The sequence below is a fragment of the Rousettus aegyptiacus genome, unplaced genomic scaffold (assembly GCF_014176215.1).
Source record: "Rousettus aegyptiacus isolate mRouAeg1 unplaced genomic scaffold, mRouAeg1.p scaffold_m13_p_1, whole genome shotgun sequence".
Classification (NCBI taxonomy): Eukaryota; Metazoa; Chordata; class Mammalia; order Chiroptera; family Pteropodidae; genus Rousettus; species Rousettus aegyptiacus.
This window is the reverse complement of record NW_023416284.1, coordinates 106,044,649-106,066,435: the sequence shown is the minus strand read 5'-3', so window position 1 is coordinate 106,066,435 and position 21,787 is coordinate 106,044,649. Positions and strand designations below refer to the sequence as shown.

The 21,787-nt window shown below is 36.4% G+C and overlaps 1 non-coding gene across 1 annotated transcript; it reads left to right on the top strand.

Moving 5' to 3' along the window:
* Window positions 1–230: 230 nt before the first annotated feature.
* Window positions 231–337, top strand: LOC118606387. The gene has a single exon (XR_004952338.1). It is a non-coding gene; the product is annotated as a U6 spliceosomal RNA (small nuclear RNA).
* Window positions 338–21,787: the final 21,450 nt, after the last annotated feature.

Below are 21,787 nucleotides of genomic sequence, written 5' to 3'. Positions count from 1 at the left end.
GTCTACATAAGTTTATAAGTAAGCCCTGGATGGTAAAGATATTTAAATAAATGGGGAAAATTATCTGGTGCTAGCAGAGTAGAGGTTTTAAGTATGAAAAGTGACCAAGAGAATAGATCCAAGTAAATGGAGGGAAAGTTTGTGGACTCCTAAAAAGAAGATAACTTGTGTGTGATTGGAAGACATGGATCTATCTATTCAGTGATTGGCATTGAAAATAGAGGGGAAAAGTGCTCATTTTGGCATCACATATACTAAAATTGGAACAATACAGAGAAGATTAGCATGGTACCTGCACAAGGATGACACTTAAATTCGTGAAGCATTCCATATTTTTTGTACTTTTCATAATTTATTAATGCATCATATTTTTGTGAAGAGGCTAAAAACAAAACTAACCAAATGAAAAAATCAAATTAAATGACTTATGAGCAGCAAGGGAAAATAAATCTGTAGAGGAAGATAAAATGTTGAATTCTGCCTCACAAGTTTGAATAGAATTTGTTTGAAGTGGGGAGGTAGTAATATACAATTTCTTTTCATTTTAGTTATGTATCTAAATTTTAAATAACATTGTGGATAAGGAAAAAAACTCAAAAGTATTTTAATTTCTGAATAATTATGATCTGGGAATATCAATCTACCAAAAGTGCCTCCGATGGGTGCTCATGAGCTGAAAAGAGCAATCTATAAATAATAATAATAATAATAATAATAATAATTTTTGTCAATTGGCATGAAGGAAGAAACAGGCCTAAAAATGTCATCCTTTGGTGGTAGCAACAAATACACACACACACACACACACACACACACACACATACACACACACATGCACACATAGTCAAGAAGTTGTCTAGATATCCAGACATGGTTATTGATAGCTCAGATCCAGATCCAGCCAACTTCTGGAAAATCAGGAATGAACATCTCTGGGATCTCTCGTTGATGGGAGTGGGTTCCCTACTACAAGATATCCTTGCATTGTCCAAAAAAGAAGGCTTTAAGTTCAGCCAGGAAAAAGGACCTGTCATTGCATCACTGATATCATGTTCGTACAATTAAATTTACTTCTTAAAATAATTCATCTCAACTCTTTTATAGAAGCACATGTTTTGAACATCATGTCCTAGAATGCCCAGTTACATTGAACTTGTCAACTATTGCAATAGACCAATTTTCCCAAACATGATTTTGCATTACCCCAAAGTTCCAGCATGGCTTTCTTAAGTCTCTCTACAATGTGACTTCAAGGGTGAAGCTATCTTGTCAAGTTAGCCCACATCCATGCTTCTTTAAAGGTGACACAGTAGTCTACCACACATAGGGATAAATCTTTCTCAGTCACTAAATAGAATAATTCTTTGGAAATAATCTGGAAAATTCTGGCATATTGCTTTTAAACACAAGTGAGTGATATAACATTAAAATGAGTTGGCAAATGTAGAATCTATATACAGATGAATCCTTGAGAACTCAATCTACTGTAGTGCTTCTCAGTAGGGAGAAAAACAAACACGACGCTTTTAAAAATGCACATGCTTCGGCTCATTCCTTTCTAATATTCTTTCTTCAGAACCACATGTTCCCTAGAAGAAAAATCCCCACGATTTTGGTCAGTTGGAATCTTAAACGCTCCTCATTAAGAAGGAGTCAAGGAACCACAAAGTCCAAGCCTTTGGGATAATCGGTGCCATGAGGTTCTGGTAAGAATGCGTTTTTATCAACATTCACAGGCACTCTACAGAGCTATCTATAACCAATGGCCCTTTGCTTTTACTATTCCCTTACTGCCAATGCCTACCTTGCCTTTGTCATCTTTCATCAGCTGCCTGACCCCTCCATTCCACTCCACTCTCTCCATTTTCCTAAATCTAACCCTCCTTTGAGACAAGGCTCACAGGCCACTCTCTCTCTAACTCTCCAGGTCTGAGTTAAAAGCTTCATATTCATGTGTACTCCTGGCACTCTGAGTTTCTCTCTATGCATGTTAACACCTCCTATAATTGATTTGTTTATTTACTTGCTTATGTTCTCATTATATTTTGAATTTTATAAGGTCAGGGAGCATATTTCATTTGTCTTTGAAATCCTCATCTTAATAGGGTACAGTTCAAAATAAACATCTGCTAAGTATTTTGTTGAAATTAACTAAGCTGAAATTCCTAAATAGGTTTTTAAAATTTATTCAAAATGACAATTTCAAAGGATACAGACAATGGAGAGAGGAATAAACTTTATTTAATGATCTTCATAAGTAATGTCATCTAGGGAATATAATAACTATGAGATACAAATTATTGTTAAAGCTATACTTAAACATGGAATATAGCTGACTACCAAACAGAATATTCAGGTGAACAGTGAAAGGAGTTTAGAAATACTGGTAAATTTGGAATTTTGCCTTTGGATACATTCAATTTGGCATGAAATTTATTATTTACACAGGTGCACTTTTTTCTCTCTATTTCATCACCAAAGCCACAATGTAAGGTGTGGGAAGATTTCTAGAGTCTATGATCCTCTGTCTTTCCATATTCTTCCTGGCTATGTTAAGTCTGAATGACATGGTTTATCCCATTCTGTGCATTTTTTAGGAAGACGTATTGAGTCTAGAAGATAAAAGAAGAGGAAAACCTAAAATATCTGATATTCACTGACTGCCTGCTGTGTGCTAGAAATTTCCAAAGAATCCTATATACATTAACAAACATAATCTTCACAACTGTTTGTTCAAGATCAATGTTTGCAACACCAGGTAAGGAAATGGAATCTCACTGAAGTGAAGTCATTCTTCTAAAACTATACAGCAAGCGAAGAGAAGAGACAGAATTGGAATTGAGGCTTGCCTGACCCCACAATCCATGTGTGATCCCTGCAGCCCACAGATGACATTCCTACCCGTGGACTGGTTCATGGAGAGCAAGATCCACCCCAGAGGGCTGATACAGGGTCCCCTGCTATTGAGAGAACATACAATAGAAATATTTAGCTACACACACAAAAGGGGTTGCACATTATAGTGGACATTTACTTAATCTGGGGAGATAAACCTAAGAAATTATACATAAAAATTCATTCATTCAATAAAATATTTATGCACTTGTATTCAAGCTAGGAGATCAGTTCTTCTTGTACGAGAGTCTAGTCAGCTTCGTCAATCTGCTGATTCAAGTCCTTCTAAAATCAAGAAAATTTTCTTCTGTTATCTATGTAACTATCACTCTTCCTCTCTCTGGAACTCCTATTGATTGCATTTTAGTCCTGAACCTACCCTCTCAGCTTTTCATTTTTCCCTCTTGGTTTCTATATCCTTGCCTGTTTGTTGGGGGGAAGCTATTTCTTCTGTTGATGTTCTATCTACCACTTCTGTTTTCAACAGAGTCTACTTTTTCAAATCATCTCTTGGATTTTTTTTTTCAGTTACAATTTAGTATTATATTAGTTTTAGGGATACAGCATAGTAGTTAGACATTCATATAAATAACAAAGTGATCCCTCTGATAAGTCTAATACCTGGCACCATATGCAGGTATTATAATGGTTTCAACTATATTCTCTATGATGTACTTTACAGCCCTATTAAATCAAAAACACTGATTTAAAAAGATATATGCATCCCTATGTCTATTGTATCATTTTTACAATAGCTAAGACATGGAAGCAACCTAAGTATCCATCAATAGATGATTGGATAAAGAAGGCTGGTACAAATATAAAATGGAATATTACTCAGCCTTAAAAACAGAATAAAATCTTACCATTTGCAACAACATGGATGAACCTATAAGGTATTATGCTAAGTGAAATAAGACAGACACAGACAAACCATCTATTGGATTTTTAATGACATGGACCAGGTTTCCTAATTTCAAAACAGAAGTTCTTTTTCATGCCCCAATGTTATTTACTTGAGAGTTCTAGTATTTTTTATGAAACATCTCAATTGACATTTTCATTATCTCTACCTTAATGGGGGCTGCTTGTTGCAGGCAAATAGATCTTCCCCTCTCAGGTAGCTAGTGCCCTTGAGTTGTAACTTGTCTTTGCCTCATAATGGAATATGAGCCTGGGCAGTCCACCTGAACCGTAAGATCTTTTAAACAATGGAAAACCAGAAAATGAAGACAGAAAATGCAGTCTCTATCATTATGAACCATCAGAGAACAATTTGGCAAATAGTTCACTCTCTGCTGAGGCTTTCTGCTCCTGGACCTCCTAGGTACATATGGTGGTTCTCTCCTAATCTCAAGGACTGAGAATAACTCAGTAATTACCCCCTTCATGCCCTCCAGGGTCAGATGGAACAGGCAAGCATTCCCAGGAAAATTTGCTGATGCAACATTCCGTACCTACTCTGGCAAGTACAGAATTCTGGACTTCTTCCCAATTCCCAAGAACAAACAAGACCTACTCTTTGCAAGTGGTTCTCTGGCTCATTCCCATAGAGAACCAATTCTTGGACCTGCTCTTTCCTTAGAACTGAAACCTTATATCCCTCCAGTGTCTACCAGCCTGTCGCTCCTAGTTGATGCTTCATGCAGAGGAAGATGGAAGGTAAGGAGAACCAAGACCACATGCCTTGGTTGTTCTCTTCCCAGAATACCCTCAGGAAATATGTACTGAACACCCATTATGAGCTGCCAATGAGACATCTTGAGATGCAATCATCAGAGACATGCATAGCTTGATCATGGAACATAATATTTAATATTTATTGTTTGTTTAAAAAGTTTTGAAATTATAGTTAAAAGAATGGAATGGCCTGGGATGATCTCTGAAGATTAATAACAAGAGGAGCAAAGCTACAAATATTTTTACTTTGTCATGCATGAAGACTTCAGTAATACACAAAATTTGATTGACATTGCACATTTAAGGGGTACAATGTAACTATCTGAGGACTTTTTAGTTGGACTTTTTCTACTTAGTAGGATGTCAGATCTAAAAAAAGCAAATTCACTAGTATCTCATATATTTCCAAAAGAAGTCATGATGTAGGTATCATTATCATTCCCATAGCCCTGATGAGTCCACAATTCAGGTTAGGTTAAATGACCTGCCAAACAAACAAACAAATAAACAAACAAATAAATAGTGGAACCTAAATCTTCTTATGCTAAAAGCCAGCTCAAACATACCATAAAAAGTTCCTACAACACAGTCTCCAATAACATTAAATAATGACAATATGGCATAATGTTAGCTTTAATTTCCTAAAGCAATTGTTCAATTTCTAGTGTAAAAATTTGATAAACATATTTTAGCAAAGTACGTATTAACTTTCTAGTTCAGAGGTAGGTTTAGAAGCAGATTATTTTTCCTCTGAATAACTATACCTGTACACAAAGTTAGACAAGTAAGCACAGAAAACATATCAGCTTTAATGTCACCTTCCAAGTCCCAAGATCCGATAGAGAACAATAGGAGGCATCACAACCAAGGAAGGAAACTGGGAATTGCTGTCACCTCCTTTCTGAACAGGAAAGTATACCTGTAGATGGCTGAGAAAGATGAAGAGTTCTTCTGGAATCTTATGTGTTCCAAGGAATTGGATTTTTTTCTTTTCCAGCATAATAGGAACAGTGCTCTCATTGGTAGGTGTTAACCACACAGGATTTGCACATGGACTGGGTAAGGGACCTGTTGACATTACATCCTCTCTATGTACTGGGCCGGCTGGCTTAAGTGCTGACACCTAAGAGGTACCAGGCATTCAAGAGCAGAGCTTCCCAGACACAAGTAATTCACCCATCCTCTAAATATGTATAGCTAATCATATAAGTATGCATAACCAATCAGTCTTAAAGTTGGTATCAGAATCAATTGCATCGGTACATACTATATTTAAGTACAATAAACTTAACCAATTAAAGGAATAATCTCATTACACAGGTTATAGTGCTCATTGAGGGTCCCAGTTCCCAAAAGGATTTTGTTTCAGAGAGCTCTATCAATACAAGTATATATTAGTATGCACCTAGCCTCACACTACAGTGGTGTCTCAGCTATTGAATAGTTACTACTTTTCTTTAAGTGCTACTTTTCTTATTCCATTTGTCTCATTGTTCCCTAGATCCATTGCTTTCTTATTTGAATGCTTCATCTCTAGAAGTATATTATTTATTTCACCACTCCAGTTACCAAATTTTTAGTAGATTATTTCTAATTTCTATTGTCTTTTTCAAAAAATTCATACTCATGCTTTTAATTGCCTTAGCTTTGTTAAAGAAAAACTCCTTGCACACATCATATTTTACATGAGCCTCTCATTTCTGAGGGAACTTCTCTAAAATGCTCATAACACACTGGTACAGGACCCCTGAGAGATGACAGGTTGAGAATAAGATGAGCTGGGTTAAATTGTTGCCCCTCTAATTACATCTAAGGGAACCATTGATTCCACATTTGATAATACACTGACCCTGCAATAAGAAACAGATTACAGTTGGGAAAATGGAAGTGGTTACTCATATTTTGTTGGTGAGGCAGTTTTTCTACAGAGTTAATAAAAGGGCCTAGAGTCTACAGAAAAAGTATTACATAAATCGGTCAAATTATTTTCTATATAGACCCACTATAGGAAGTTAAGTGAGGAAAGAAAATTTTTCTACATTGTCTGCCTTAAAACCGCAAAAGTAAAATGTCTTATAAGTGATTTACGTTTCAGTTTCTTATTTTAAAAATCCTTTCATTGTCTAGTTTATTTTTATACATTATCTTTAAAGTTTTCTACACCCTGTTACTTAACTTCTTATAAAATATTTTTGTTTATTTCTATCATTTGGTAACAAGACTTTATAAAATGAGGAGGAAGAGGAAATTAAGTGCATGTGTGTATCTGTATTCATACATATATATATGCAAACAACCAGCATCTATATAAAAACAGAAATATGTACATAGTGAGCAAATAGTCCTATGTAAATAATATTAGATTTTGAAGAATTTTTTTGTCATATCTATTCTCACACTGATCTAACATTTTATACTTTCTAAAGTCACTTCACATTATCTGGCATTGCAATAGTGAGGTAGAGCATATGTTAACCTTAATTTTAAAAAGGTTCAGAGAGAGTGATCAAACTCAAGTCCCAGAGTTAGCAGTAGAAACAGCACTGAAATCTTGTGTTTTAACCTCAGCCTCCTTTTACAAAAGAAAAAAAAAATTATAGAGTTTATTGCAGCATTATTCATGTGGCCAAGACATGGAAACAACCTAGGTGTCCTACAATAGAAGATCGGATAAAGAAAATGTGGTACATATATACAATAGAATATTACTCAGCCATAAGAAAAGATAAATACAGCCATTTGTGAAATATCGATGGATCTTGAGATTATCGTGATAAGTGAAGTAAGTCAGAAAAAGTTGAGGAGCATATGATTTCACTCATGTGTGGGATATTAAACAAAGAAGAAAACGAATAAGACCAACAAACAAAAACTCATAGACACAACAGTTCAGCAGTTACGAGGGAGGAGGTAGATAAGGTAGATAAGGGTAAAGGGGATCAAATATATGATTATGAAAGGAGATATGACTTTGGGTGGTGAACACGCAATGCAATATACAAATGATGTATTATTGAATTGTATACTTCAAACCTATATAATTTTATTAATGAATATCGCCCCAATAAGTTTAATTTTTAAAAAAGAAACATACTTACAGTTATAAATTACTAGAAGCCACACTGCTCTTAACAGACAGAACTGGCCAAAAGTAAAACTGAGAGATGAGAAAAGAGGTTCAGTTGTTCTTTGGAGCTCTTTGCATTTCTGGTTACATCCATGGCTCTTTTATTAATCCATCATCCTTTCTCTTTTTTAACCCTACAAAGGCAAGCCTCCAGGCCCTCACCCCCACCCCAGTCACTATCCTTGCTTCTTGATCTGAAGCCTTTGTCCTATTTCAATCTCAGCATCTGCCGCAGTTTTTCCTTGCTTCCATCAAGACAGCCCCAAGCCCCCAGGCAAGGACCCTTCCCTGCTCTCAAGTTCAGGGCGTGAAGCTTACATATCTCCCTGAAAAGCAGCTCATATTTACTGATAGACCAATGATCCATCTTTCTCTTTCAGGTAACATCATGTGCGTATTAGTGAGGATTTTCCTGGAGGCAATTCCTCTGCCTTTGCAAATTCCCAGAAGTGAGAATTCAGGTATTATGATAAAGCAGCACCAAGACAGACCAGTAGGCCCAATGTCAGGCCCAAATGTTCTCTTATATGATTACCTCACACTCTCCAGGCAGGCACAGGGTGGTTTGCCTCAGTGCACATACCTAGGAAGATGCTAAAAACATGACCTGCTAGGAATGAGATGCTCCCCACTCTCTGCCAGCATTGCTGGTAACATTAGATCTTTTGTAGATTGTCCATTTGCCCCTCAGACCTTCTTAACATGAGTGGGGTAAATAATTGTCTACCACAGCCCCATTGCTTCAGAGTGCTGCCTTACCTCTATGTGCCATCACCAATAGCAATCACATTTATCTCAGAAGAAAGAAGAGAAAAACAGGGATAGAGTAAGGTCTCATATTCATAAAAATATGAATTTGGTAAACATAGAAACAATTACCTCATGAAGTCAATAACTCACTGAGAGCTTTTATGTGTCTAAGGCTTATTTATCTAATCCCAGAACAGTAGATCTGTGAAGTTCCTAGTTCAAGACAGCATGAATAAAGGTACACACACAAATCTCAAAAAGTTGATCTGGTCTGAAAATCTAATAGAGTTAGTACATTTTTACTGTTAATTGACTCAAAATCTACCAAATTTAATACATATTTTTCCCTATACCAGTTGACTGATCACCATGTTTAAGAACAGGTATACCAGGGAATATCACCAACTTTGATTTTGTTAGCCTACAGGACAAGTGTAGATCCTACTGCACAAAGTTCCTGAGGCACCTTTCTCCAAAATACAGCAGAAGTTAAGGTCAGCTGTGAGCTAGTCATGGTTGTTCATATATTCTTCATAAAAAAGATATCTGTGCTTTGCCCTAGCTTTGGTATCTTAACAACTCTAAGATCTATTCGTGGTTCTGAGCTCTACTCAGGAAATATAAGGAGTTTAGAAGCAAAGTGAAAAAAGACTGTGTTCACCCTCAGAGGTGATAGGTCATTAGCACTGTTTTCAAGTTCATGGGATAGTCTAATCAATTAATTCAAATCATTGGAGATCAGTATGGCTATTATAATGTTACCTTGCCATTTACTCTCCTTTTCTTAACATAGATATGCTGGCCTATAGAATCAAAAAGAACTGATTTTGTAGCTCAACAAAATCAATTATTAGACATGGAACCTTAGTTCACTAAACTATAAATCTTAGTTCACTTGTATGTAAAATAAAGCTAATAATAAAACCTACCTTATAGACAGAGGATTAAATAAATGTACTTATTACAGTGTCTGGACAAGTAAAAATGTTAGCTATTCTAATTAATATTAAATTGTTTAATTATCCAAATGCTATTCACAATCTCCATAGGGGTAGGTATTTCATCTGCCATGGTGGTGGCACTATAATCCTCTTCTTAAATTATTTGCTAAAGTGAACATTAATAAGAAAGCTCATATCATGTAGATTTCAACTAGAATATTCTTCCTTCCTTTTCACCCAGCCCACTTTTTTGCTTCCATATTATGTTCCAAAATTCTGTCCTTTGGGGTTGAATTTTTCCATTCGTGATCTCAGCCAAAAGGTGATTTTTTTAATATATATATATATATAATGTTGAATCAAATTCACTCTGTCTACTTTTGAATTAGAAGCAGATGAAAGTAACTTATTTTATTTTTCTGCCTGAAAGAAACATACGGCTGTTTCTGTGCCCAGATAATTCACTAATAGCTGAAAGTATCCAAATATCTCATCTTCACTCAGGAAGTCTCCTGGCTAATTATGAAAATATTAATTAAGTTAGGGGCAATTGAAAAAAGTTATTTTTGAACCTGCTCAATGTGAGCTAGTATTAAGTTACTACTGTATTTGTGTGGAGTCATGTTTCAGGAACATCTGGGAACAGATTCCCATCAAATATAACTATGGCTTTATGATCTTTCTCTAGGGAAAGAGGTATTCTACCATCAGTCAGAATGCTTGACCTTTGGAGATTATTCAAAAGTTAAGTTTATCTAAAACCATGCCCCAAATTTTTCATAATGTATTAGTTTTGTGTTCTTCAGTTTGTCCATTTGTCCCTCCAGATCTATTGTCCACTATTCCCACCCTGCTCTATTCCCAAGGAAGCTGACTCTTACAGACAACATCTACAGATTCATTTGCCCTAGGGCTTCTAGCTGGTTTCAGCCAATGGGCAGCAGAGGTATAAGCTTAAAGCAGGAGAAAAAAATGAATTTGGGGTTGTATTCCCTGCTCCCCTCATGTTGGATTGTCTATGGGTTGGCTGAATTCCTCTACCAAAGGTTCCTGTCCTGTTTCTTTTTCCACATAGTTACTCTGTGGGGTCTTGGGTGGTCATTATCTCACCTCACCCCTTTGGATGGAATGACTTCCTGATGGTACTAGCTCCAGGGTGCTGAATACTCCACCCATGCTATTAAATTAGCCCCTATACTAAACTTCCTGAAACTATCCATTTTGAGTGTGCCCTAGCATACTTAGTATTAAAAGCTTTTCAGCTTTTAAGGCTGTTCAGATTCTGTTCCCTCTGCCTGTCTCATTTCCTGTCTTACCTGCCTGGAGAATACCCACTCACCTTTTGAGACACAAGGACAGCTCTTCTGTGTCGCCTTTGCCTCTGTCCTCCAGACAATGTGTCATGTCCTTCTCTGGGCTAAAGTCTTGGGTTCAAATCTTATCTTCACCATTTACTGGTGACATCAAATGAGACTCTTGTATCATTGGCCTCAAGTTTCTCATTTGTAAAATAAAAAGAATGTAGTAATTCTCTCATAGAATTATTGTGAGAGTTCAATTGGTTAATAGTTTTAATATTCTCAAACACTTCCTAGAACACTTGGATCAATGAACTTTATTATTGTAGTTGTTGTTTCTATTATCGCTCTTAATCTACAGCATTTGACTGTTCATACTACTCATCTGGATCTCCCTGGCCTTGGCCTAGCACTAGTAAATTTTCAATAAGTATCTCCTGACTCTTGGAAACAATGAGTCTTATTATGAACGTTTCTCTTCTCTGGGCTGCTTTCCGTTTCCAAGTAGATACTGAAAGTTGTGTTGTATGTACAATTCCATTTTGAATTTTTTATGGAGTTGCATTTGAAGAGAAACAAAGAGCTCAGACACTGGGATTACATATATTTTGGATTCCTCGGGAAACTCTCAGATTAAAAAATTGCAACAAGCTAAACAACATTGGGGGAAAAAGTGCTTCCAGGATTCTAGTGTATGATACTGTGTCCTAAAAATACACAAAATCGAAGAGAATCCAGCATGTACAATAACAAACATAGGAGAGAATTTGAGAGGATGCCTACCTAAGTAAGACTGCTGATTCTCCAGAAGCCAAATTTTCAGGAAAATTACTGGTGATCAACGCAGTATGATTTTTCTTTTCCCAATCATGAAATGCCATTTGTCTGAAATGACAAAATCTGAGAGTTCTGTCTGTTCCTTGGAGGTTATTGCTGGTCACAAGCTAGTCTGCAACAGATAAAACCTATTTATAGAAAACTGATTTTCTGAACAACATGACAGATGGATTATTGAAGTGAAAACTAAATGTTCAGGTAAACAAAATGTACATATAAATTGGAACCAAGTGAGATTCTCAAATCTACACTAACAACTGTATTCCATTTCTGGAACAGTTGCATCCCCAAACTGACTTTCTGAGGCCCTTTGTCTCGTGTTACATTCATTACAACATCCCTGCTTGCCTAGCAATCAGTTCAGCCTTTCCTATGAGAACAATTAAAATTAGGAAAAGAAAGAAGCAATATAAGTTACTAACTATATACTGTTTGTTTACTATTCTTGAGGTGATTCACTAGAAACTTTATATACATTATTATATTCATTTATTACAATTATGTTAACAATAATCTTAATGAGGTTCCTTATTATTATCCTCATTAAACAAATGAAGAAACTGAGGCCCAGGGATAAGTAATTTGCTCTGGGCTGCATAACTAATAATAAGCTCTACCTTCTTTTATCACCATGTATGGTATTTTTATCTGATCAAAAGTTTTTGAGCACAGGCAGTACCTCTTCTCCTGTTCCCAAAAAGCATTTGGAAACGTGTGGAGCATTTTTGTTTGCCACACTTTTGGCTGAGTCTTTCTGGTTTTTAGTGAGTGGTCAGAATGCCACGTATCCTACAAAGCATGGGACAGAGAAAATCAGTCTTCCCCAAGTGCCTACACACACACTTTGAACAACACTGTGTTTAAACTCTAGAGGTTGGGTGATTTCTGTCTAACAAATAAACTATTAAGAAATAGTTCATTTGTCTGAATTTTATTTTAATCAAACACATCTATACCAGTCATTCTCTAGACAGTCTGTGCCTACTGATCTTTGATCAAAGTCAAATTTTCAATTAATTTATACAATTTTAAAGAGATGATTTCACAAAATCTTTAATCAATAATCACTGCTAGAACTCTTCCAATGAGCCTGGTGAGACTGGTAAGTTAACATGCTTTCTAACTCTGTTAACAAACCTGTCACATTTCAATACAAACAGTTGGTAAATTATTTTGTATAGCACTACGGCATGAGGTTTCAACAAATATACCAGGATAGGAAAAAATATATCAGAAAATGTTACCTTCCAACATCATCACTTTGATGGTGATACACACATTTCAGTAATGTGTCCCTATTTTTCCAAATACATTTGGTCATTTTTCTCTGCAAATGTTTTCAGAGTCTATGTACATTCTTTTTAATATCTTCAAATGTACCCACTATGAAGAGTTGTCTTGAGTCAACTCTTAGTCAATTACATTTAATTGAATTAGACAGAAATATACTGTTCACATCATATAATAGGATAGAGATGAGCAAGCAGAAAATCTGCAAAAAGGTGGATGATCCTTCTGGATAACATTTTTCTTTCTTAAAATTTAGACACGACTGTAATTCTCAAACTGACAGTCCCATGTGCCTTAAAAAACCTGAAGACATTTCTAAAATAAAGCTCCAAAAAATGTGCCAAACCTCATTAGAATGATGCACAGAATAGTGTTGAACATTCTATCTTGTTATATCTCTTTTCGAAATCAATTTTATGTTATAGTCACACTTTGTATCTGTTCATACAATTTGCTTCTTATTTGAGGTTCACATTTTATTCTCTAATGCCCCCGTAGAATACTGAGGTCAAATGATGTGAACATTGGCAGAGGCATCAAGAACCTGGCAGACTAGAGACATAGAGCCATCAGATTGAGCCCTGCTGGAACTTCAACCTAGAACAGGAAACATGTAGGAACACATGACTTATCTTTGCAGTTCATCAACCTACCATGATTACTTGTATAAACTTAGACTACTAAGAAGCAAAGGGAAAATACCTATTACATGTAGCAAATGAGCCAGATGAAAGGCCACTGTGAACAAGTACAAAGCAAGGAGGCAAGAAACCTACATTTTAGGATACTCTACAATTTTCAGTTGTGGAGCTTTGAGCAAATTATTTGACCTTTTTGAGCCTAAGTATTCTTATCTGGAAAATGAAAATGTTTAATTAATTAATATTTATCATTCTTTTCTCTTAAATGTATTGTTTTAAGAAATCAGAGGAAAATGAGTTCATTAAAAGATACAAAATCAAAGAAATTCAGCAGCCTGACTGAAAGAAGCTACATTAGAGGTGTCTTTCAGCTTCAAAAGGTGATTCAAAGCAGAAATTTATCCATGACATCATAACCTTTACAAATATGGCCACTTTCTCCTCTCCCTATGAGTATCTTATCCTTACTCCATTTTTTGCCTTCCAAACTTAGTTATTTATTACAACGTGCGTCACAACTACTTTCAAACTAACGTGGTTTTACATTTCCTTCAAAGTTTCTACATAAGGGGATCCCTTGACTTAAATTAGGAATAAATTCCAAGATGCTCCAATCATTAAACCAGGTGTTCTTTCCTTTAGCCTAATGTGGCTGTCCTGTACCATGATTTTAAGCCCTTTCGTTGACTCCATTTAAATAGAAACACCATCAACGTCATAGCCATCCTCTCAGAGAGAGTTTATGATTTATTCTATAGATAAGATGTCCTTGGGAGAAAACCAGAGGTCATTCTTGCTGTCAAGAAAAATCTTTGTCAATATTGAAATGAGAACTAATTTGACTTAATCTAAGTTGACAAGGATGAAAAGAGCTCAGTACTGGAATAAATTTACCAATGATATCAGAATTGGGAGACTACAACAATAATATATCCACTGTCTGAGAGTAATTTTAAAGCATTTTGTAGCTATGAAGAGTACCATAAAATAATTAACAGAACTAAGAATTCTATGTGGTTGTTTCCTATTTATGACTGGAGAGAGTACCATTTCTATATATTTTATAATCAATTCCTGTTCTGGGTGAAAGACACTTTTCTGTTTTGGGATTAACAGAAGTGCACTTAAAAGATCCGACAATTAAAACAAATTGTCACATCACTTTATAAATAATTCTATAGAGTTTGTTTTATGTGGTCCTTTTCCAGAACAAAGCAACATTCCTGCCCTCCATCGTGGGTGGTACGGTATATTGTTGGCTTGGTTCCCATACTGTAAGTAAGGAAATGCTATTTAACGATAATTGACATTGTTATGGCAAATGTTTTGATTAGTATCATAATCAAGATCTTGGTTACACAATTATCATTATTATTCCTTTTTCATCTTGATAACAAGATGGGTCACTTAGCAATCTCAGAGACCGGTTGACTTAACCAGTGATTGCCTGGTTGAAAATCACAATGGTGACAGTAGGTGTCAGAACTTCGGCAACATGGCGATAGGCTGACCAATTTACCCTGCTTGCCTGTGAATTTCACAGTTTTAACACTGAAAGTTGCACATTCTAGGAAATCCGTAAGACTCAGGCAAACTGGGACAGTGTGTCACCTATGTGGTGGGGTGGGACCAAGGTCTAGGAGTCAGAAAACCCAGATCCGACCTGATCCAGCTGCTCTCTCTCTGATGGTATCTATCCGAGATCTGTTTTCTATCTTTAATAATTTAATTTCTTTAAAAACATCTTTATATAGGAACATACTTGAGTGTCTTTTGAAAACTATACAGTCATATACAAATATTATATCTTTTCATTTTTATCTTACAAACCAGCAGCCTGAACAGAGATGCCCATCTTCTGGAGACTTGTGGATGGTCATAAATTCTGTTTACTATCATTAGATACTATGGTTCATTGAGATGATGCTGGAGTGAACTTTTGGATTTACAGTTGTTAAGCCTACTTTGTTCCCATAGAAAAGTTATCTGCTCTACTTAAATATGAAGAGTTGTGTGGATTGGGAGAAAGTGTACCGAGTTAAATTCCATCTCTGCCATATATTAGCAGTGTGGTTTGGGATGAATCATCTAACTTTCTTAGCTTCAGCCTCTTCATTGAAAAAACAGACAATTCCTATACAACATGCCTCAAAGATTTGTTTTGATTATGAAATAATATATGTAAAAAATGTAAAAACAATAAAATGATATATAATTATAACACAAAAGCATATTATTATCTATTATAATATATATTATAACACAATATATAAAATTATGGTTATCAATTCAAAGATACATATTAAAAATTAGTCCTTCAACCGCAATATCATGATATTCGAAGCCCGGAGTGTTCTAGAAAGAATTAACTTATATGGACATCTAAAATAAAGCTAAAAAGAATCTTAGACACCATTTGGTCTAAATCCTGAAGTATAGATATGACACTCTGATGCCCCCCCAAATGCAAAGTAGATTGGACCCATTTTCATAGCTACTTAGAGGGTAAGCCACATTTAAACTCCAGTCTCTTACCTCTGATTGAAGTATCCTTTACTACACATCTTGGCTTCCCCACTCAAGGCCTTAAAAGTCAGTGCCTTTGATTTGGTACCCATAGTTAGTTTGCCCATTTTTATTTCATTCTCCTAGAAAGATTAATAACTCTCAGTCTAAAAAAAAACCACCAAGACAATTGTGAAAGATACAATACACAAAAGGACTGGACGTAAGTCTTTAATGCTTTAGTCAATAAATGGTTCCTAATGCAGAAAGGTTGAAGTGCAAGGCTGATTAGCATCCAGCCATCCTTTCCATATCCATATCTGTGACTTAGTACACTTCTCCTGGTAAGGCTGTGATGAGAGGGCTACGAAGGAGGGAGAGAGAGGTAGGGAAAGAGAGAGAGAGAAAGATTGAGAGATTAGCAATAGCTATGGTCTAAGTTGGATGCATAAGCAGGAGATACAAAGCAGACTATATAGTGCATAAGTGTTTGAAATCTCACTCAGACTGACCTGTAGCTGATTATGGGTGAGTGATTAAGGGAAACTGCATAAAATTAGAAATGAGGTCTGGCAGGAAGTTATGGTGAGGAGCTGAAGGGGAGAAGTAACTTCAGGGTTGTGGGGAAGCCTCTAGTAAACAGAGTCCTGAGCAGACTGGAGCTAAGTGAACATAGAAGGGATTTCCACACTCTAGTGTCTATACAGAGAGCTTGTCAAATAGACACTCTACGGTCTCCTCTCCAGAGTTTCTTACTGAGTAGCGGAGGGGGTTGATCCATGAATCTGAATTTTTAACAAATGATTTGGATGTGGAATCCATGGCCTACACTTTAAGCAGCAAGCTCTGTGGGAAACTTTTATATCTTTCAGTGTTTCCTTTGCCCCAGTGCTTCCAGCCTTCCTCCAAAACTCAACAATACCATTTACAGAGCCAAAGCTCTAGACATTTTTCATTTGGAACCATGAAAGAATAGCTGGATGCTTCTCTGACCATTTAGGATAAAGCCAGAACTCAAATCTCTATCTGGATGATCATAACGATGGTAATGATGGTGGTGGCCGCCATCACATTGATGCTCAAAATGTACCAGAAACTATGCTAAAGGCTTTACACACGGTGTATCAGATGAGTCTTACAAAAACACTATAGAGGGGAGAGCAGTAGCATTAGGTTCATTTTATGTCAGGGGAAGCCTTGGTTTTAAAAGGCAAAGCAATTTGCCCAAGGTTACACATCTACAAAGCAACAGAAATATGAGTCAAACCCAGCTCTCTTTGACTCCAACCCCCATGTTTTTAATGTCCGTATTTATTGCTTTTCACCAGTCACCTTTTAGACAAGGCTTCCCCTCCCTTTAAAACTCCTCAATACGGCAGCTTTCATGGATTCCTATCTCTCAGGAGCAATGTGTGCCCCAACTGTGTAGCCATCCATAACATTTTATATAATTCAATTGTATTTGGATTATACTTATTTGTTTATATTCTGTCTCTCTGGCTCAATTAAGAGCTCCTGGAAGACAGAAGCTATATTTTATTCTACTTTGCATCTTTTTGTCTGGTCACCAGTATTAATTCCATCAGTGATGGCCACATGGAACATTTAGATAACACTACCTTTTAGGGCAAAGTTTCTATAAAATATTGTTATTATTATTTTCAATGCCACGCTGACTTTGAAGATTATAAAGCTATGGTTTGAAAGTGATGGAAATTAAAAGGGGATAATGATTTGAGACCTCTTTTGTCCTCTACCCCATGAGAGCAAATTAAGAGAAACATTCCTGAAGTTTGAAAGGAAGTTCTTAACTGCAAATAAGGTAACATGTGGAATTTATTATGCCAATTATTTATATGAGCTGAAAGTAAAAATAGGTGCAGGAAGGGGTTAGATAAATTTGAAGATGAGAGCTGCATAACAAATTGGTAATAGCAAATTAATCTGGTCCAGAGCATGTCCATAATTTCTTCCTGAAGGAAAACCATCCTCTTCCCCATAAAAGGCCCTTTGGTTCCAACACTATGAGCTGAGTGAGGGGTTAATAAGATTTAGTGAGATTTAATTTGATGCTTCCATTTACATACAGTTTTTGTTTTTGTTTTACTTTTGTACTTGTATTTTGGTCCCTCATATGCTGAACAAGAATTGGCACTACACAACTAACACTCAGTAAATATTACAGAATAATAAACTGGATGACAGAAAGCTTGGGAACTTTTCCTGTGGGCTACAGAGGAAACTTTCAAAAACTCATGTGATTCAACACCCGTGTTATAAATCAATGGAGTCATTTGTTCAAAATCTCTTGATCAACTATGGTATCCAAAGTGATCTGAAATATAAAATTTCTTTTTTATTTCTTATAAAAAATACTGATCTTAATAATCAAGTTCAGTTAGTTTATGAGTATTGTGAGATCATTCCTGAGAATTTTCTAGTATAGATATGGTTGGATCCAAGTCACTATTATGACCTTAAGTTTTAAAGGGTATACAGAAGTATTCTGAGTGTTCCTTCTCCCTCCGCACTTCAGTCTCTATGAACTCGTCCACCAAAGACACACTGAAGGAAAAGACACCACCTTAATTCAGAAAGAAGCAGGGACATAGCACGTTCTGGATGGTCTTTCCCAGTTACTTTGTTATTGACTATTGAACAAATTATCTCTAATAGAAAACTTACTTATCAGACTTCCATATATGTACTTAGTATTAGCTATTTCATCAAGGAAGTCTCTTGTGTTATGTATCATATCCATTTCTCCAAAAATCTTATTATTGCATGTAATTTCACTTCCCTCCAGAACTAGGAGTAAAGCTGGTTAGGTTGCAATTACCGATATAACTGCAATATAAAATTAGATGTATATTTCCACAGGCCCTTCTCATTTTGCTCAACTCTCTGTAGGCATGGATAGTACAAAGTTAAAATGCTTAAGATCGAGGTAATCAGATCACCACTAAGTAAGTAAAATGTAGTTGCCTATACAAGATAATACCACTCCACCTATGAAGAATGAAAAAGCTAAGCAGTGCTACTGCCTGTCGTCCCTGTTGAGTTATTAGTAGCAGAAGAAAGAACCCTTGCCCTTGGCACATAAGCTATCACTCTTGAAATAGATTTTTCCAAAAGTGCAATCTGATCCTCCTTGCTCAATGTGTGTAAACTCAGAATTATTGCTGGAGTTCCAAGGTAGACTGAAATTTCTAGAAATAAAAGGCTCACAAGAATGGGCATGCACACACACACACACACACACACTCACTCACTCACACACACTACTTAGGGATTTTCAGTGCACCCAGAGAAAGGGGTAGACTATTTGCTTTAATCAGTGACTGAATATCAAGTATTTATAGAGTCTCTGGGATGTAACCTGCACTGTTCCAGGCACTCGAGAGGAGGGCGATAGTAGAAAAGTGTACAGTATCATTCCTAAATCAAAAGGTACACAGGACTTGTAAGGAAGACAAGAAAAGAATCATTTACTAAATAAGGTGATTTGTAACAAATGCTGCATTATGAGCCATATTCATACAGATTCAATTTAGCAAACTTTTACTGAGTACTTCCTAAATACAAGGCCCTCTGCCAGATGTCCCAGGGGATAAAAAAGAGTAAGATTCAGGTCTTACTGTAAATGAGAGCCCATTGACTAAAGGAACAGGAATAGTGGTTCCACTGCCAAGACGCAGCGTCTCCATTTTGAGATGAAGAACCCGAGGTCAGATTCTATCTAGGACAGCCTGCAAAGCTTTGTTCCTCACACAAGAGCACTGGAACTTGTTAATTAAGTCCAGGTTACCACAAGCTGGTCCAGAGCTGGTCTATGATGACCCATTGCTGGTTTCTTGGCAAAGTGAAGAAAACATAAAGCCAGTGTCATGAGCTTTTCTCAAATCTAAACTGATTAAACTGAAGGGAGTATCCATTTATATCAAGTCATTTTCTTCCTCCTTTTGTGATATTAAACATCCATTTAAGAAATAATGGTGCCAGTGGATGGCAGCTGTTGATATTTTTCGAACTCATTTCTTTCTAGAAAAGTAAATTTGAAAATTGTCAGTTTTTCATGTTTTGTTTTGATTTTTTTTCTTTCAAATGATGCTTGAATTCCAAAATCTGGAATGTACTAATTAAACAGATAATTTTGAAGTCAGTGTGTATATAGTTTGGTGATACAAAAATTCTAGAAATTGTCAATAGATTTTTTAAAGGACAAAAAAAAAATTCTGGAAGCCCTGGTTTTAACTCTATTCCATTTTTCAACTCTCTTTTATACACATTTTTTTGACAAATTGCTCAAACCACAGGAAACACCCCATTCTGTGACCTTTCTGGAATCTTACCCTGCTTGGATATCTTGCATGATGAGAGGAATGACAGCCACTTATGTGAAAACAAAACAGAACTATTGGCAGAGTGAGCCCAAAGGAAAGGACTGTTACTCTCGGTTAGTTTATTTTTTCACTTTAAAGGATAAACACAGCCCCATCCACTTCAGTTTGCCTTTCCTGATGATAGGAGGCTACAGCGCAGCTGTCAAGTGCTTCCCACCTCAGTGTCAACAACTTGCTCAATCGTCACCTCTTCCAAAACATGTATTGCGCAGATAGAGAGAGGAAGCCTGATATGTCAATAACTGAAAAAGAAATGAATCTCATTTTGGTGGCATTCACTATATGGTTATGGCTAATACTAAAGACAGAGCAATGATGGGAACGGTGGTGGTGAGTTGCAGATGAGAAAGTTTATTGCTCAGCCAGAGAAGCAAGAACCTGGACCTTTCTACCCTAAAGTCTTTTAGGCCAATGGCATGTTTCATTCTCCCAAACTCAGAGCTTTGGAAAGATCCTAACGAGAAGGACAAAGGATCACAAAATATCATCTGACTTGGGTTGTTTTCTTGGTAATGCCAATAAAGTAGCTGAACTGGTGCACTCAGGTTCCAGCCCTCCTGAAGATGAAGCAACACCCAGTGCAACTCAATCCAACATTTGCCAACATTTCATATGCACAGCACCCAGTAAAGGCTCTGAACTACTTAAGGGGAGAGATATTGTTTGTATACCTTTCTAGTGTTCACTACTAGCACAGTTCTGACACTTTGCAAATAATAGATTCTTGATGAATAAATAAAAGGACAGGGTTAATTATAGAATAGATGATCAATAAATATGCATGAAATAAAGAACGAAAGTTCCTGTCTTAGTCTAGTGTGTTGTATAAGAGTCAAGACTGAGTAAACAGAAGACCTTTACTTCGGGAAAAGTTATAGTAGTGCTATGATTACTCAAAGCTGAAGGTTCATTTTTGTCTGTATGTGTCTCTCTTTCTCTCTGCCTCTGGCCATGTACGTATGCATATATGTATGCACTTATACATATATCTGTCTTCTCTCTCTCTCTCTCTCTCTCTCTCTCTCTCTCTCCACCTCCCAACCCCCCCGCCCCCGCCCCGGCTTTCTTTCTTGCTTACTCTACTTTCTCTGTGGCTTTAAGGAGTCACACCAGAAAAGTTTTAGAGGAATATTTTCCAACCCAGTTCATCCTTTGCCAAACAAACAATTAGACCCATTCCAATAACTTTATTTGCCTTTCTGCTTCTTCCATTTCTATTCTAGCATCTGGCCCTAGTACCCTTAGTCTTCCAGCATCAGGGCCATGCATGGCCTTGTGAGCTCTGAGAATTCTCTCTGGTCCCTGTCATTTATTCTGTCCCCAAGATTCTCTGCGAGGCCACTAGGAATAGAATTCATAGAAGATGGTAAGGGTTTATTCTGGAGGAATTGAGAAATTATCAGGCATAAAAGGAAAACTC